Below are 17,975 nucleotides of genomic sequence, written 5' to 3'. Positions count from 1 at the left end.
ATGGTAGTATGAGTATTGGAATGCAGGGATGGACAGATAATTATTGCATCTCACCTCGCGCTTCACCAAACTGTGTAATCGCAGTTGTGTGAGTAACTGGAGACTTTTCTTTCAGACTCTGATCTGTGTCAGCAGTGTGTTGCAAAAGGATTTTCGTATGTTCCCAACGTTATAAATTCAAGTGCTTGGTAATATTTTGGAACATTTATCAGGGACTGATCTGATATTTGGGACTCATTTATTTGTTTACATATAAGAACTATCCTGGTTATTGATTACTGTGAAGGTTGTGTTTAAACAGCCGGTCATTTTTTTGATTAGTAGCCTAACCTACATAGATACTGACACAACAACACACATAGATCCTGACACATCTATACACACAGAGATATTGCTTATCTCTTTTTTTCTTTTTGGTAAAAAAAAAAAAAAAAACAAAAAAAAAAACGATGTTTGTTTGAAGGTTATAGTTATGATATTAGTGCTCTGGTTTATTTCTTCATTACCAGGTTGTTGTAAAGTTGTTAGGTTAACTGCTGTTTACTAGAAACCAGGTTATTGTGTTATTGTATTGGGTTGTACTTTGTGTTTATTTACTGTTGAAGAAATTTGTTGGCACCTAAATAGAACATTTTGAAGGAATACCATAAAAGAAAAACATTCTTTGGGGGAAAAAAAACAACTAAATATAAAAAAAAAAAACAACTACAACTAAAGAAAGAGTATGTAAGAGTACAAGAAAATAAATTTATATGTTATTCTCTTTAAGTCAATGTCTTGGACATTTCATCATCATAAAGTGTACTGGTACTTGATATACTAATATTGGTTCTGGGGAATACAAGTATAATTCATAGCTTGTGAGTATAGTTGTTCCACAGTGGAGGCACTGCGCTATTTTTTCATTACATTATGTCTATATTGTTGTCTTCTTTGTCTTCAGGCCTTTACTGTTAAAATCAAATGGTAAAGAGACGTTTGGCCAGCTGAACACCAAAAGCTAAGAACTCAGGATCCTGTTTATGAAGCTGAAATGTCAGTCCAGACTGATTTCAGGCACATCATAGGCACTGCTCTGCTTGACTCTGCTGGTCAGAGAGTATAATTGTCAATAATAGGGTTACACATGGCCAGCCCATTTTCATCAATACTGGCAGACTTAACTACAAGCCTGTGCCCACCTAAGGAGTGCACAGGCTTTATTGAGCATAACTGGATTTCTTAGGGTCTTTCAGGCCCCTGACTCCAAGTCCGTACATACTTTGACCCTAATACCCAAACAGCCATCAGTACCATCTTCAAATGCTAAAAATTTGCCAATTATGAAACCAAGTAGGAAGTTGTAGGAAGTAATGTACTCCAATAGTTTGATTCCCAAAGTAAATGTTTACACACTTATTTTCTAAAGTCTATTATCTGTTTCACTCTGATTAACTGCCAACCGCCATTATTCACACCATACATTCACATTATTAAGAATCACTTAGCCTATAGGTTATTCTCTGTCTGTGCAAGGCAAATTGTATCATCTGCATATAAAAGAATACTTAAATTATAATTATGTAATTTGATATCCAGATCCACTAATTTAACTTTCTTGGCAACATCTTTTACAAATTAGGCAAATAATGCCACCAGTTGACACCAGATGAAGTGTGAAACCACTGAGTATGAAGATCATTAACTTGAACACAAGCAAAAATAATAATTAACTCTCTTAATGCTAACTCTCAAATGATAACATAAAATCAGTCATGAGAAATAATTCTGCATGTGAAAGCATCAAGAGAATACCTAATGATGTTTCATACAGTATGTAATCAGAAAAATGCAAAAGACAACTAACTGACCTGAACTGTGACCATATTGTGCAGCCCCTGTGTAATATACAGGGCTTTTATTGCAGAGAAACCCCTCCTCAAATTCATATTGTCTGGTGAGACATTTTTTAAAAATGGCATGCCATTTACCTGAGCTGTGAGATGTAAGGCAGACACTCCAGGAAACTCCACACTTCACTCTCTTCTCCTGACCATCTCTTTAATTTTATCATTTTCCTCTCTGGTTGGGAAATCAGCACTTCCAAGAGGAGAGAGGACCTTCCCTCTGAGAGGTCTATTGTCCAGCCCTCAGGAGCTGCCTGGCACAGCAGCATCTGTAGCCTCTGCCTTGAAACACCACTTGCACTTTCTTGACTCTTGACATGGTGGTAGACATCAATGAGGATATTGTATCTCTCAGCTTGAAGAGAGAACAATGACAGGAGCGTATCAACTGCTCTGTGAAAGTCTTTTGTCTTATCAAGTGCTGCTTCCAGACATAAATCTAGTAACAGCTTCTTTTCTTCCCTCCCCACTGTCCCACCATTTTGTTCCTGGTCCACAGAGCCTGTATCTGTGGAGGAATTCCTGAACCTGGATGATAATACACAAACAAATGTGTCAACTGACAAATTTCAAACAAATTCGAGTGCATGAACTCAAGTTAAATTCCAGCAAGTGCATATTTATGCATATGCAACTCTACTGAGGTGATAATGTAACATGAAACGATCACACCCCACTTTCAATACAAACAAACATCTGCTTCTGACCAGTAGCAGGATTTCAGAAACACAAACTGTTATTGAAAAGTGGCTGTCTGGCAGCAATTCACACAACAAAGGGGAGGCTAATAAATTTGGACTTGCACTGCATTCCTAAGAATTTATCTATATGTAACTGATGTTACAAAAAATGTGTAAAATCACATACCTGAGTTTGTTAATACAAGGCAAAGCCTCTAAGAGGGCCTTCCTCAGAGCTTGGCAGACTTGATTTTTCCTTTCCCAATGGATGCAGAGGTTTACCCTCTTGGTATTCGTCTGCATGACTCTTACTGCTCTTTCAAATAGCTGTTTTTTACCTACGACTGGAAGGTGCAACTCATTTCCACCAAGAACAAGTAAGATGTTGGAGTCCATCTGCCCCTCACTGAGAAGGAAAGCTCTCCAGAGTTGCTGCTGCAAAGACTTGCACCTATCATCAGAGGAGAGACCAGCCGTCTCATTATACACAGTATCATCAAGTCTGTCGATGATTTATACTAAAGCTGTAATATCACATTTTATTTTGTCATCTTCAGGACCATATGGGTTGATGAGGAGACATCAGAGGTGTTAAGATTATATTCTCTCATGCAGGAATAGATATTAAAGTTTTAAGAAATTCAATCAGTGCATGAATATGGCAACCAAATGTAGACTAAGCAGTATTGTATATCTCAAAATACATGCTCACCCACACCACTGGACGTTCCTGAGGCAACCAAGTATTAGTCTCAATCCTTGTTCTGATACCGTGACGTCTTCAAGATTCAAAGTTATTTTTCTGTCCTCAGACTGACTGATTACATAGGACACAGCACAACAGTGGTAAGGATCAAGACTCTCTCCACTCAAATCAAGACAGTAGTCCAGTTTGTTCAGAAGGAAGAGGCAGGCTTCAGAGGACTGGGATTCATACAGGCATTGACATAAAAACAGAATATCGAGCCCATCACTGTCATCTTGGTTATGCAGACCAGGGATGAATGTGTCCAGCATTTCTTTGAAGAACCACTTGGATGTATCCTTGACCTGCTGAGCTGGAATCAGACACTCCAATGTATTAAGATTCCTGTCATTCAAGAATCCACACATGAAGGGGACCAAATGTTTCATGTGTTTCTTCCCCTCAGTCAGACACTGCTGCACAACCTCTGTCATCTTTTCTGGATTCTTCAAGAGCCAAATCCCAGCAAAAAACTCCTGCACTGTGTAGTGGAGAAATGCAGATGAGGTTCTCCACTCCGTTGGGGCGACTTGATCTCCAAGTGTCTTCAGAAACGCAGAATGAACAGAGCTGTCCTCACACTGCACTGCTGTCAGGTTCACACTTTTTCCTTGAGTTCCAAGAAAAGCAACCTCAGCCAAAGACAATATTTCCTCACATTTTTTTCTGATATAGTGATTTAGACTTCTGGGTTTTATCATGCCATGGCTTTCTTGAACACAAAAGCGTAGGATGTCAATATATATTTCAGTTATTGTGCATGGCTGTTGATAGTCCTTTGAGGTCTTAAAAGAGAAGCAGGCAGCCACCATGAGTGCATACATGGGGACATGACAGAGAGTGAACAACTCCAAGTTGTTCAAAACACTAATGAAGTGCTCAGCGCTGAGCATTTTAGATAAGTACGCTTTGATGGACTCTTCACTGAAGCCTTTCACCTCCACTGTGAGAGAATCCCAGTCCAACAAGTCTTCTGATTCAACCTCTGGTCTGCATGTTATCACAATCTTTGCATCAGGTAGCAGGTCCTTCTCTACAAGTCTCTGCACCACTGGGGAACACTGCAGATTTGTGAGTCCATTAAAGATGACAGTAACATTTTCAGAGTTATTCTTGATATCCTGTAACACCTCTTCTTTGCCTTCATCTGGTTCACTGTATGCACTGAAAAGCAAGTCCTCCAGATTCTTTGCACTTGTGATTTGGGATGTTTCTCTCATGTCAAAATAAAACATGTAATCTAGTTTGTTGTTGTCACTTTCTGCCCAGAGTTTCAGCATTTGATGGGTGACTGCCGTCTTGCCAATTCCAGGTTTACCAACCACCAGGATGTTTGTCAAATTCGTTTTTAGCAGCTCACTGGGAGAAACTCCTGAGCTGTCTGCAGGGATGTAAGCCTTTAGCTTTTTAGGACGAATTTTCTTGCTTTTTTTGCACTTTAATTTTTTTATTTTAGAAAAAGAAACATTTCCCTGTGTGTCTAATACAAGCGGGGTGTACGACAGATCAGGGTTCTTGTTTGACAGAACTTTTTTGCTTTGGGACCAGAAGCGTTCTGATACATTCTTTGCTTTTGACTTCAACTTTGTCTGGTATCTGTGGCACTGTCTCGGGCCTAAAACAAAAGTAATATCAGGTAAATTAATCAAATGTGAAATAACTGAGGTGCTCTTGAAATACATGGTTAAACTTATGTTTTTTCACTAATGAATAAGTAGTCAGAATGCAAATATGTAATCAGCACATCCTTGTTCAATAATGAAAAATTTCAAAATACAAATCATGATATTTTAAATACCTTTTAAGCAGGTTACATCCATTTCTGTGTCCTCCCTGAAAGAAAAGCAGCTGATCCAGTGGTGGAGGTCAAAGGTGTTCTGAGGAGAACCTGAATCCACATTTTCAGGTAGAGGGGCCGGCCTCTCTAAGGTCCTCTGCCTTGTCATATCAATAATCCTTAATAACGTATAGCAGGCTGCTTCCCCCTTGTTGATGACAGAGTCCAGCATTTTCCTTTTTTTATCAAAGTCATCAGCCTGTGTTTGTATTTTACTGACCTCTTCCTCACTGAAAACTTTTTGCTCATATAGGTTCTCCACAATAACTGAGAGACTCTTTAATCTTCTCACCAGGTGGAGTCTGGCACTCTTGACGTACTCCAAGGCTGACTGACTTGTGCAAGCCATGTTTATTTTCCAACATGAACACAGGGCAGATTAAATGATCTAGGAGGGGAGAAAACATAGTCAGTGTCTTAATCTGTCTGCCTACATTGTGTTCTTTACTGTGTCAAAAATCTGAAATCTAAAAATATCCTCACTGTGAGGCTTCATATGTAGCCTTAGAACTGGGTCCAAGTGACAGTGGTTTTTTTCATGTTTCTACTGGATTTTTTTTTTTTTTTTACATTCTCAATGCAGAAATGAACAAGTTATTCAGATATTTCAATATCAACAAAACCATGAACATTACAGTCAATGAGCCAATTTAATGAGAATTTATTTGACCATCACAATTACTGCTGCTGTTGTTGCCACTATGATTCTTGTGATTACTATTATGACTGAGCTGTTACTGTTTAGAATATTAAGAACAGGAATAATGTTCAATGATATCTTGTTATCATTATTATTTCTTCTTCTCTGTAATTATTTTGCATACTGTGGTTTGCAAGCCCGTGGTCAAGCCAGCCTCACTCGCTCGCTCTCACTCGCTACATATTGATCTGTTTTATGAGGACATTATTTGTAAAATGTCAGAATTTCCTACAGTATTATGTAACGACAGAAAAATCATTAACAAAACAGCTTTTGGAGGTAAATAAAAAAAAATCTTTTGACATCTCTCTAGATCATTATGTTTAAGCCCTCACAAAAGCCTTAAAAAAAAAAAAAAAAAAAAAACAGAATTGCTTGTAATTCCAGCAGATCATTACATCTGTATCTGTATTATATCTGTGGCATTTTAAAAAGTTGTAAGTTAAAAATCACCATGTGTCAACTTCCTGAAGAGATGTACTCAGCCATGTTTCACCATGGCCCGAGCCGCCATTAGATGATGCTGAGAAAGAGAGAGAGAGAGAGAGAGAGAGAGAGAGAGAGAGAGAGAGAGAGAGAGAGAGAGAGAGAGAGAGAGAGAGAGAACAGGGGAAAAAACATTTTAAAAATACATTTTTATTATGGTGGAAACGACACAAACGGCACAAAACCTCTTGGACCTCCTGTGGGCTGCACGTGCAAGTCAGCGCTCTGCCTCAACCACAGCCTTGAGCATTGTAACCAACTACACCCGGCAGTTCAGTTCACACAGGTACAGTGGCAACTTGCAGAAAAAAAAAAAAAAGAAAGAAAGAAATCCTAACCAAAACAGCCAGTCGACACCAAGCCACGCACACCTGCTTCCATAACACATGGCACTGCACTAGCTTAAAAAAAAAAAAAAAAGTCAACATGTCTTCTTACCTGTTGGTCCAGTCGACAGTCATTTCAGTATAACTGGCGACATGTTTCTTTTTAAACTCTGATTTGCCTCCGTCATTGACCCATCGGATAAAAACACTATAAAAGCGCTAATGAAAGCTTTACCAAACCCTACTGTTAATTTTCGAAAGGGTCATCGTACAGAAACCCAGCCTGGAGCGCGCAGACAAACTACTGCATTCTACTTTCACTTTGTAAATGAATGAGTATATGCAGAATATCCGGTATTTCTCTCTTCCGCTTGTAGTTCCCGCTGATGTCCAGTAGATGGAACCAGAACACAGGCTACGGCAACTTACATAGCAAACAGGCTCATGAGACTTAGGCACCTTTCACAATAAAAGCCCAGTCGGCAAAGCTGAGAGGAGGAACCTGCTTCTATTTTGTTGGTTCGACTTTTTGCCATTTTCAGATTCCCAATAAAAGGTGCACGATGAGAAACTGCAGATGGTCGATGGAATATTATGTATTTATTCCAAAATTACCAGTTGAGTCCAGGGAGTCCTCAACTCAGTCAACGCTCTGCCCTTTAGGAAAAGCCAACTTTAAAAGACTGTAGTTTGAATCGTGGGGGGTTGACATGCAGTGAATGGATTCAAACCCAGGCCACTGTTATCAGGACTCTTGATAAAAGGCGCGCACTCTATTAGTATTTCTACTTCTACTTGAATAAAATCATCATCATCATCATCATCAAGTAAAAGTACATCTCCTTGAGTCACAGTTTGTAGTACTCTTTCCACCATGGACAAAAGTTACCGCTTATTGTTCAGCTGTGACACAGTAGGCCACAGCAGCTCCCCTCCACGTCCCCTCTCCTGGCATTACAGAAACCTCCTCCACCACTACATAATTAACACTCATTTGTTATCACACCTTTTAGTAGATTTGTTTATTTTTTTAAACATGTTTAGCCATTTATTGCCGTGATGGCAACAGGTTACACACACCATATAAGGAGTGGTGCATTGCATTGACATCATACGTTTTGTTAAAAGAAATGTTTACCATTGTTTCCCCTTAAAAAAGAAGAGACAACTCAACTGAAAACTGAAGACTGAAGACTGAAGACACCGACGTTGTCCTGTAGTGGCAAGGAGACCACTGGCTAGAAGAAGAAGCACTGATCCTCACATTTATTACACTCCTCCTCTCAAGTCATTCCTACACTTCTTCTCTCCTTCACTGTCGTCCTACCATCCCCTCCTGTCTGACTGCAGGCTTTCTCAATCCCAAGCCCCTCATGGCAGGTTCCAGACTAGTGAGCCAAGCCATGAGCTTTACCTGACCTGACTGAAGGTAGAGGCTAATCTTCCCAGCATGCCTCTGCTCCATACCTCCCCTGCCCTGTTGGAAAAATAACACACTGGAAATGACAAGAATAAAATGACAACAGAAATCCTACGTACAGTCATACAATACAAGTACAGACATAATGAAAAATGAGCTTGTTTCCTTCTTACTTTTTATACAACATGTAAGGGGTGCCAAAGCAAGAAGGAGTTTATTTGGGCTCCTCTCGATATATGCCACTTTGATATTTATGCTGGATGCTAACCATAATTGTTTTACTGTTTTTACAACAGTTCCATGATACTGGAGGACATTAGAAACATCTGAGACAGCACTGATGCACAACATTAACAAATGCAAACAAGTCAGTGATTCACAAATCAAACAGAAGATATTATAGTTTCATATGGTCTTACTCAAAATATCCCCCTCATGCACTACACAACAGTCTTGATTTTTCATATATTACATATATGCTACATTCTCTTATTTTTTACTTCACTGATATATGTATATCTCAATGCAAAGTGTAAGCTGCTCTGCTCTTCTTTACAATTAAATTACTATTATAGCTTGAAATGACAATTCAAACAGTATGACTTAGCGCATAGCAAACATAAATGTAGCTCATAAACTGGATTTACATAAACTCTTAACTCCTCTGATAGCAAGAATAGCAATTTCAGTGTGTTTGTTTTGTTTTGTCAAGAGTCACAATGTAATAATAGACGCTGTAAAAAATGAATCATGATCGCCGTAACTCCAGGGGGTACGTGAGAATTTTAAAAAATTACACAACACGTAGATCCGACCGAGCAATGTGATTGATCAATCAGACGTTTAGAATGTGCTCAAATGAGCATGACAGTACGGTTAACCGTGCTCAAATGAAAAATACTGAATCAATCACTGAAACTATTAGGCTTCTCCGCCTCTATCTTATTGCCTGAGTCTGTGTGGTTTCCATGGCAACACGAAACGTTTCACCTAAACCTGCATCAAAAGCCGCTGTCAACTTTGTTCGCCTGCATAATGGACCGTTTTGTTGTCAGTTTTGATTTATTTGGCGACCTAAGTTTGGATGAATGCTTGAACGAGGAAGACAAGACAGAAGAGAAAAAGGAGAGATGCCCGAGAGTGACGAGTGAAGAGCTGGATCAGCTGGACAGGTCAGGAAATGAAGCCGGTACGGCCCGGTCAACGTCTTGGGCTGTCAAATGTATACAAGACTACCTGACAAACACCGGGCAAACAGCTGATTTCTCAGCTGTAAGGAAAGAAGAGCTAAACAAGATCCTCCGTGACTTTTATGGAGCTTAAATTTCTATAATAAAGTGCCGCAGCAGAGTCAGCACCATGGACAGTTCCTGCTGAGGCAGATTCAGCACCACGGACAGTACCTGGAAGATTTTCCACGGAGATGTGCGGCTGTAACTTTGTTCTTGTTATTAATGTGTTAATGTTATCAGTTATTAATTAGCCTATTAATCATTATTAATTTGCTCAGTCTTTATGAGTTTCCTGGGCCAATGGCCATTGATTTAATTAATTTGTCAATTTGTTTGCGTCTGTACATTGAAATGAACATTTAATAAATCAACACATCTGTGAAAACTGTCGTCTTTATTTCAGAGGTAAATTTATAATAGCCTGAAAATGTGATTAGCAAAAGCCCTGGAAAGGTGAGTTTGAAATTATATAACTCTGTTCAGCCTTAATGTTACTGCTTACTGTAGTTACTTTTGCTGCTTAGCCACATTAATCAGAGCTGACGTTAAATTGGAGTGACACACCCCCAGCTGACATAAAACATCTGCCGGTGAGTTTATGAAAAGACAGATGTTTGCCGAAACTGGAAAGCAGTAGCCTATATTTAAATATAACTGTTAATATTTGGCTGGTTGTAGATAAAGATCAGCTGTGTTGGTGAGTTGTTGTCACGGCACCTGTTACATTAAAACTGCCTGAGAAGTCGGCAGAAGGGTAACTATCAGTCCAAGATTTTTTTTTTTTTTTTTTCCCAGCAGATATTCAAGTTACAACATGATTGAGCTAGCGAAGCAGTTTTGTGTTATGTTTGGTATTTATTCAGTTTTGGGAAATCAAGATTCATTCTTGAGTCATGAAAAGTTACGCATATGGATGTGTTATGAATGCGTTCATTTATGCAGTTAATGTGAAGTGTAACCAAATATTGGCCTAATAGGAGAGACTGCCTGCTGAGAACAGAAGTAGGCCTACAGCCGAATGACCTTGTTAAAAAGTGTATTATTTAGTTGTTTAGGTGTTTTTATGGCGTGTTGCAGCTTGTGTTTCCCAATGTATTTTTATTGAAAAATGTTTTACAAACATTGCACTTTGTAGGCCTAAATGGTGTTTATGTTGTAATTTGTTGTAAATGTTGATCCAAATAGCAAAGTGCTGTGTTTATTCTGTAATTATATGCATGTAAAATGAATAACAAATGCAAATCTGAACAGAGTGATGCTGACGGTCATTGACAGAATTAACAATTATGAAGCTCCTATAATACCTGTAGGCTACCAACCATGCAGGATGAAGTTGCTGAAAACTCAACATTAACGAGCCCAGATAGCCTGATGTGACATGATGATAGCACTAGATCAGTGGTTCCCAACCCAGTCTTCAAGTACCCCCTGTCCTGGAGGTCTTTGTTTCAGCTCTACTCTTTCACACCTGATCCAATTAAGGCCCTTGCATCTTCATGCACACCCTCTTCAAGTAGATCTGTTTCAGCCAATCAGCATGAAGCCCTTAAATGGATCAGGTGTGAAAGAGTAGAGCTGAAAAAAAAACCTCCAGGACAGGGGGTACTTGAGGACTGGGTTGGGAACCACTGTGCTAGATGACAAAGCAATCTTAGCGTCTGTGTTGCTTGGCAACCATTCTGTCCACTCTATCTTGCTTGGTGGAAGAATGAATAGTTCTCAGTTTTATTGTTGCATTATTACCAATAAATTATTCATTTTTTTTCTTGTGTGTTTATTTTATGGGCTATATGTAGGGTAACCGTTTTATAAAAGCAATAAGCCCCTTGAAGCCGCGAGTTACAGTGATTTTACAACGGCAATTTTACATTTTAGAACGCCCCTCAGCTGTTGTAAAATCACTGTAACCCACGGCTTCTCGGGGCTTATTGCTTAAATATAACAAATATAAAAAATCTGCCATGGAAAATAGAAAACACATGGCTACTGCAGTTAATGCAGTACAACTTCTGTTTAAACAGTAACTTTTAACTTTGTTCGTTTTTCTTCTTGTTTTGCGTCGTCTTCCTTGCCCCTGATGCACACTCTTAAAGTTATTTATATATTTAATTCACTTTCATTTCTGCAACATTCAACATCAGTTTTTTTTTTGTTTGTTTGTTTTTTTGTTTTTTTCCAGGAAAAGATCAGAGTCATGATGCAGATAAAACCCTTATGGAAGACATGAAGCCAGATTTATTCTTATGGTGCAAGTTCAGATAAGGAACAGGATGATAGGCACCTCCTCCACAGGAAAATATATTAGTCTGCTTGTGAGATGAACAATAGCAAATTATTCAAATTTTACCCAAAAACATCCTTTACGTGGACCTTATCACATGACCTTCAGCCAAAGAGGTCCCCAGTGTTACTGGACTCTTGAAACCCATTAAAACCCGACATTTTGATCCCAGGCAAATGACATCACATTCCAACATGTGAGCTTTTTGAATGACAGCTCTGCCTTCAAAAGTGTATTTTCAATTCATTTCCACAAGATGACCCCAGCACCATCTGCCCCAGCTGATGCCCTGGATAGGCCGGCTCAACTACCCTCCCCTTTTCGGTATCAAACAAATGCACAGATATTTGTAACGGTATGAATTTAACAAGTCAGTTTCTAAACCTACCCAGCCCAGCCCCGGATGATATTTCCAAATTCAGGTTGATTAATATTATTCTCCAGGGGCGTACAATGGAGAAGGGACGCCAGGGACACGTCCCGACCAATATCCAGCCGCTACTGTACAGTAGTGATGGTTCGGTCGCGAACGAACTGGCTCTAAGAGCCGGCTTCTGGAAGTGAATGACGGGAGCCGGTTCCTGATTGGGAGCCGTTTTTTTTTTTTTTTTCGGGAGCCGATTGGTTATTTTTTCTGCGAAAGCCGCATGTGATTGGTCAAGATGTGGGGTACCGTCTCTGTGTCCAATCGTAGCCTATATGTCTGCGCTGAGCGCTTCACCCCAGAGCGGCAGTTACACACACACACACGAACAGAAGAACAGGAGTGAGGGAGACGAGAGAGAAAGAGAGCGAGGGGCCACAAGGAGAGACAACACGAATGCGCTGGAATGGTGTAGTTAAGAAAATTAGTGACAGCAGGAAAAGGAGTACAATCTGGACCCATTTCAATTTTAATAACAATAGAAAGGCAGAGTGTAGGGTCTGCAAGAAAAAAATATCTTATCAGCCGGCTCCACCAACAACCTGCACAGGCACATGAGAACCGTCCAGTCATCAGTGCAATATGAAGAAGAAACACAAGCAACTGAATCTGATATTAATGAAGGTGCCAGTGTGTCTACTGCAACTGCTGCTGCTGCTGCTGCTGCTGCTGCTGCTGCTGCTGCTGCTGCTGCTGCTGCAGTGTGTACAGCAATTCAATTCAAATGTAAATAATTAAAAGTTTGTTTTGTATTTTATAATTTATTTTTTGTAGCACTATATAGAGTGAATAAATAAAGGCATATTTATATATAGTCCAGCAGCTACGTGCAATATTTTGATGGAATTGTGCACTTCACGATACAAGCATGAAATTTGGCACACTGTTAGAGCATGCCCCAAGGATCATTTTTGGATATAGGGCCATCGCAGATTTGTCCAGTGGTAACCGTGGCAACCATTTTTCAAAATGGCTGCCACCTGCTGTGATTTTACCTGTAACTCAGCTTCTAGACCACCTAGGATCTTGATCCTGGTGGCTAATCCTACATTTTCAAGGATGAGGAATACAATGGTACTATTTACAACATGCTAGCAACTACCTAACTACATATTTCCAGCATTCAGTTAATTAAATAATAGTAAAAACCATCAAAATATCTATTTCGGTAGAGTATACTGTACATGTTTTCTAAGATGTTGACAGATATGCCATGAAATGCATGTGTGTTATGGCAATGGCCAAAGTGGAACTATACAGCAGTACAGAGACAGGATACCATTTAGCCTAAAGGCATTTTTAATAAAGCCAAAGAGGAAAGAAAGTGTGACAACACAAAGTTACGTTTGATGACACAGTCCACCACAGTAGCAAAGGGCAGTGCACTGAAGTGCTGCCTCGGCACATTTGCATCTTCCACAACATCCCTTTTTGCAACCACAGTGGAGGAGGTTGCGACATGTAACACAAGTTGCCAGGAAGGAGAACAGCTCAGCTTTAGTTAGGTAATTCATTTTGCTCATAATTTTACATTACTGTTGGTAATAAATTAATTTAAGTACAAAAAAATCTGAAGAGCCGTTTGGGAGCTGAAAGAGCCAGCTCTTTTTAGTGAGCCGAGCCAAAAGAGCCGGTTCTCTAAAAAGAGCCGGAATTCCCATCACTACTGTACAGTCCCTGCCAATATAAACACTGTCCGCAAGTGTCTCATCAATGCTTATGGTACACAAAGGGTTAACAGTCGGTCTCTGCTAGAAGTCCCGCCTCTAACCTAATATCGCTCATCGATTGGCTCTGCTAATGTGTGATTGGCCGTCCCCGCTGTCACTCTATGTGGTTGTAAAAAGCAGCTGAGGACGTGCACAGCGCCCTGTGATGGACTGGCGATCTGTCCAGGGTGTTGCACTGCTTTCGCCCTATGTGCGCTGGGATAGGCTCCGGCACCCCCCGCGACCCTAGTGAGGATAAGCGGTTTAGAAGATGAATGAATGAATGAATGACGTGGAGCAGCTCCGTGTGCATCTGCAGCTGTCAGCTGTTCATGTTGGGCGTTTGTTCTACCTGAGTCACGTCAGCTGGACGGAGTTTAATATCACTGGCTGCATTTACATTCACATTCACATTTGTGTCTGTGTCTGTGTGTTAATAAGGTAATAAGGCACAGCCAGGATGGGTCTCAAAAAAAAAGAAAAAAGAAAAGGTGACATAAGAAGTTTTGGTGGAAGTTACTGCAAGAAAATAGGCCCACTTTGTTTATTATATTGCTGATGTGGAGTTGATAATAATGGTGATAACAGTAATAGCCAACTAAGCTACAGATGTTTTTCTTCACTATGTACACTATATTACCAAAAGTATTCGCTCACCCATTCAAATGATCAGAATCAGGTGTCCTAATCACTTGGCCTGGCCACAGGTGTATAAAATCAAGCACTCAGGCATGCAGACTGTGAAACAAGACATTTGTGAAAGAATGGGCCGCTCTCAGGAGCTCAGTGAATTCCAGCGTGGAACTGTCATAGGATGCCACCTGTGCAACAAATCCAGTCGTGAAATTTCCTCGCTCCTAAATATTCCACAGTCAACTGTCAGCTCTATTATAACAAAATGGAAGCGTTTGGGAACAACAGCAACTCAGCCACGAAGTGGTAGGCCACGTAAAGTGACGGAGAGGGGTCAGCGGATGCTGAAGCGCATAGTGCAAAGAGGTCGCCGACTTTCTGCAGTCAATTGCTACAGAGCTACAAACTTCATGTGACCTTCAGATTAGCCCAAGTACAGTACGCAGAGAGCTTCATGGAATGGGTTTCCATGGCCGAGCAGCTGCAGCCAAGCCACACATCACCAAGTGCAATGCAAAGCGTCGGATGCAATGGTGTAAAGCACGCCGCCACTGGCCTCTAGAGCAGTGGAGACGCGTTCTCTGGAGTGATGAATCATGCTTTTCCATCTGGCAATCTGGTGGACGAGTCTGGGTTTGGAGGTTGCCAGGAGAACGGTACATTTCAGACTGCATTGTGCCGACTGTGAAATTTGGTGGAGGAGGAATTATGGTGTGGGGTTGTTTTTCAGGAGCTGGGCTTGGCCCCTTAGTTCCAGTGAAAGGAACTTTGAATGCTTCAGGATACCAAAACATTTTGGACAATTCCATGCTCCCAACCTTGTGGGAACAGTTTGGAGCGGGCCCCTTCCTCTTCCAACATGACTGTGCACCAGTGCACAAAGCAAGGTCCATAAAGACATGGATGACAGAGTCTGGTGTGGATGAACTTGACTGGCCTGCACAGAGTCCTGACCTGAACCCGATAGAACACCTTTGGGATGAATTAGAGCGGAGACTGAGAGCCAGGCCTTCTCGACCAACATCAGTGTGTGACCTCACCAATGCGCTTTTGGAAGAATGGTCAAAAATTCCTATAAACACTCTCCTCAACCTTGTGGACAGTCTTCCCAGAAGAGTTGAAGCTGTAATAGCTGCAAAAGGTGGACCGACATCATATTGAACTCTATGGGTTAGGAATGGGATGGCACTTCAGTTCATAGTATGAGTAAAGGCAGGTGAGCGAATACTTTTGGTAATATAGTGTATTTTGTCAGGTGGCAGTTAGAACAATAGTTAAGCATGCTTCTTTGAAAAGAGAGTATTTATCAGGCACATTGGCCTGATATCTCTAGGGAAGCAGGAATTATCCATTTTTACTAACCATGATTTAAAATGTCAAGGTTTTACAACTGTAGAGCCTCAACAACACAGAGATTTTTTTTTTTTTTTTTTTTTAAATAAGAGCAAGGCAATGGACACCAATCTGTCTGTATTTAGGTATTTAGTGTCAAACATTTATTTTATTTTATTTATGTTTCTGTACGCTGTTGTTGATGTACAGGATGATGCACAGTTGCACTGAAGACGAGAACTCTGTTAAATTGTCTGCTTGTCTGTCTTTAGTTGCCTTTAACTTAAAACATTACAGAATTATTAAATACTTGTAGTCAGTATAGATACTCAGATATGCAGTATAAACATTAATGTCAATCCCTGAATAGTTTTTTTTTTTTTTTTTCTGATTATGATCGTTTGCTTGTATATTTGATCAGCTCGACATGACGTGAAATTGCAGTCATAAATGCAAAAAACATCAACTTTCAGGGGCGCCGCCATGGAGACCTTTCATGTCTCCACCAATATCATAATAAAATCCTTGTTATTCTCTGTAGTAAGCCTGAAAATGGTCTTCACTGGTGTATTTGAATCTGGGATAAATGACCGTTGTCCCACAGCCTGCATCAGAGATGTGAGCCTAAAGAAATCGACCCCACATGGAATATCGACCTGTGTTGCAGCTCCATATCTGACATTGTCCAGATCTCTGATGCAGAACTTGCTTTAACCCAGTTTGTTAATGTCTTTAACACCATTGTGAACAAACATGCTCCTTTTTACAAATGTACAGTAAAAGCTAGGTCTGGTCCATGGTTCACTGCAGACTTAGCTGATCTTTTCAGCGGTTGCAGCAGAGCATGGGCTGCAGCCAGGCGTTACAAAGACCCCTCCCATTGGCTCACCTTGAGATGACTAAGGAATCAATGAACTGCTGCCCAGAGAAAAGCTCAGTCTGATCACTCTCTGCTCTCTTTCACTAGCCCCTCTCATGATCCAAGTACATTCTGGAAGATTGCTAAGTCTCTTTCAAACAACAGCAACACTTCCTTTCCCACTCACATTAGAGTTGGGCACAATCCATTTATAGACCAGAAAGAAATCCACCCTCAACATCCTATTTCGAAACTGCATTGCTTAGCCTACATATCAGAAAAAACGTTAAATCATCAGATCAAGTCCTAGATTTCCCTGTCGTCTGTACTCACTCTGGGTGTAGGCCGATGCATAGCTCCATTTCTGCAAGTCTCATGAATTGATTTTGATTCTACCACCTGCCTGTGGCTCTAAAACTTCTTCAGTCCGCTCTCAGTCCAGGTTATTACTGCACATTCCCTCTGTTAGAACTGGACACAGTAAATAATAAGTTTCTTCTTGTGCGCAGCGTGGATGGAACAATCTGCAAAAGGCCCTAAAACTGGACTCTGTGCCAAGACTACAGCTGTTCAAAAGCCTCATTAATGATCTTGTTTATTTGAGGGTAACTGCTTTTGACCTCATTGTACTTTGTTTAAATACTTTACTCTTGTACTTTTATCCTTTGTGCTTTTTAATATTTCTATTTTCTATTTCGTTACATTGTGCCTTTTTATTCTTTGTTGTTTTTATTCATAGTATGTTTACTAGTTTGTCCTTTAACTTATCCATTCGCACACTGTTGATTGTGATTACTTCTCGACACCATCGTAAATGAGGCTAAAAGTTTAATAATAATACTTTCCTGAGCATGTGTCATTTGTGGTAAATAAAGCAATTCATGAATTTTCTTTTCAGCATATTAAGGTACATATTCCTACGATTCTCTCTCTTCAAACCCAAATCAAACTCTGTGAGGCAGATCAGACCACAACAGCCAGTGAGCAGCAAGAGAGAGAAGCAGTGGAATGAAACTCTACTACAGTAAACAGCCGAGCATTTAGGAGAAATGCCCTGACAAAGCTCCGCCCACTCTCTGGCTGCACTGACAAACCAGGAAAAGGAAGCTGTCATTCTTCCACTGCTCACTGAGGAAACACACACACACACACACACACACACACCGAGAGAAAGACCATAAGATTCAGCTTCAGATTTAACTCACGACTTCCACAGAGAGAGCAACTACAGGAGGAATACTGGGAATACTGAGAACACTGGGAATACTGTGACTCCAACCTCCTACAGCAGTTTTTAAAAAAAGCCCAGACTAAAAGTGACTCAAAAGTGAAAGTAACTTTCACAAGGCATCTCACAAGGCATGTACAATATTTTATTACCTTTTCATTTTGTTGGATGTAATTTATTAGTGTTTATTGTGTTTC

At 40.3% G+C, this 17,975-nt stretch overlaps 1 pseudogene; it reads left to right on the top strand.

Moving 5' to 3' along the window:
• LOC115353980 (tripartite motif-containing protein 35-like) overlaps positions 1–17,975 on the top strand; it is a 993,629-nt pseudogene that overhangs the window by 895,415 nt on the left and 80,239 nt on the right.

Source organism: Myripristis murdjan, chromosome 22 (genome assembly GCF_902150065.1).
Source record: "Myripristis murdjan chromosome 22, fMyrMur1.1, whole genome shotgun sequence".
NCBI classification, from domain to species: Eukaryota; Metazoa; Chordata; class Actinopteri; order Holocentriformes; family Holocentridae; genus Myripristis; species Myripristis murdjan.
This window is presented reverse-complemented; position numbering and strand designations above follow the sequence as displayed.